The 1,241-nt window shown below is 41.7% G+C and overlaps 1 non-coding gene across 1 annotated transcript; it reads left to right on the top strand.

Moving 5' to 3' along the window:
* Nucleotides 1–200: 200 nt before the first annotated feature.
* LOC131625238 (small nucleolar RNA R71) lies at nucleotides 201–307 on the top strand. The gene has a single exon (XR_009290782.1). It is a non-coding gene; the product is annotated as a small nucleolar RNA R71 (small nucleolar RNA).
* Nucleotides 308–1,241: the final 934 nt, after the last annotated feature.

The following is a 1,241-nucleotide window of genomic DNA, read 5'->3' as shown; positions in this document are numbered from 1 at the left end:
TTCCGCCTTTGGTTTGGGCTTTCTCTAGAGCGGCTCGTTCTCCACCCCATTGGTAATGGTTTTGTGCCATGTTCTCTATGAGGTTGTATGCTTCATCATGAGGTTTGTCCATTAATGCTCCGCCAGCAGCGGCATCTATAGTCATTTTAGTGTTATATAAGAGACCACCATAGAAGGTATGGATGATCAGCCATGGTTCGAGTCCATGATGAGGGCATAGTCTAAGCATGTCCTTGTAACGTTCCCAAGCTTCGAAGAGTGATTCGTTATCTTTCTGGGTAAATCTGTTGATTTGACCTCTGAGCATAGCAGTTTTGCTAGGCGGAAAGTATCTCGCTAAGAATACTCTCTTCAATTCATCCCATGTAGTTATGGAATTAGAAGGCAGGGATTGAAGCCACGCTCTAGCTCTATCTCTCAAGGAGAAAGGAAAGAGACGTAATCGAATAGCTTCAGAACTAACGTTGTTAGCTTTGACAGTGTCGGTGTATTGCAAGAACACAGATAAATGAAGGTTGGGGTCATCTGCAGGGCTTCCAGAGAATTGATTCTGTTGAACAGCTTGGACCAACGAAGGTTTCAGCTCGAAATTGTTTGCCTCAATCGCAGGTGGTGCGATACTTGAGTGCGGTTCAGCGCGCGAAGGAGCGGCATAGTCTCTAAGAGGACGAAGAGCAGCCATCTCTAACTTTGGGGTGATTTGATTAATTTGATCAGTAAAAGTCAATTCCTGATTAATCGGAATTGGTGCTACTTCGGGAAGATTGCGAGCTCGACGTTTGACGTTAATGAAACGTTCGATCTCGTTAATTCGTTGTATTAAATCTCCTCCTTGTGAACGAGTATTTGGCATACAATCGTTCAGAGAGAAAGGAAAGAATTGTCCTAGTCTCTACGGTGTAACAGTGAGTTACGATATCGACTTAAATAGTCCTCGACAACGGCGCCAAAAACTTGATCGCGACTTTACGTGTCTATAAATCTGATGACTGCAAGTGCACAGTCGTGTCGTGTAGTTTTAAAAGATATCGAATCCACAGGGACTATGAATCGATCTACCGTTATCTAAGGTTACTATGTAAAGCTAGGGCTACTAATATTTCGATTGTTCCTAAGGGAGAGTGATTGTGAATAATAAAGAATATAATAAAAGACAGATATCAGTATGTATTTCGTTTAACTTAAGGTGATGCGAAGGTCCATTGGCTTTTGCATAATTTAATTAAAAATCTTTACTAATT

Source organism: Vicia villosa, unplaced genomic scaffold (assembly GCF_029867415.1).
Source record: "Vicia villosa cultivar HV-30 ecotype Madison, WI unplaced genomic scaffold, Vvil1.0 ctg.000195F_1_1_2_unsc, whole genome shotgun sequence".
Taxonomy (NCBI): Eukaryota; Viridiplantae; Streptophyta; class Magnoliopsida; order Fabales; family Fabaceae; genus Vicia; species Vicia villosa.
Note: the sequence above shows the minus strand (reverse complement) of the source record. Positions and strands in the feature narration are given on the sequence as shown.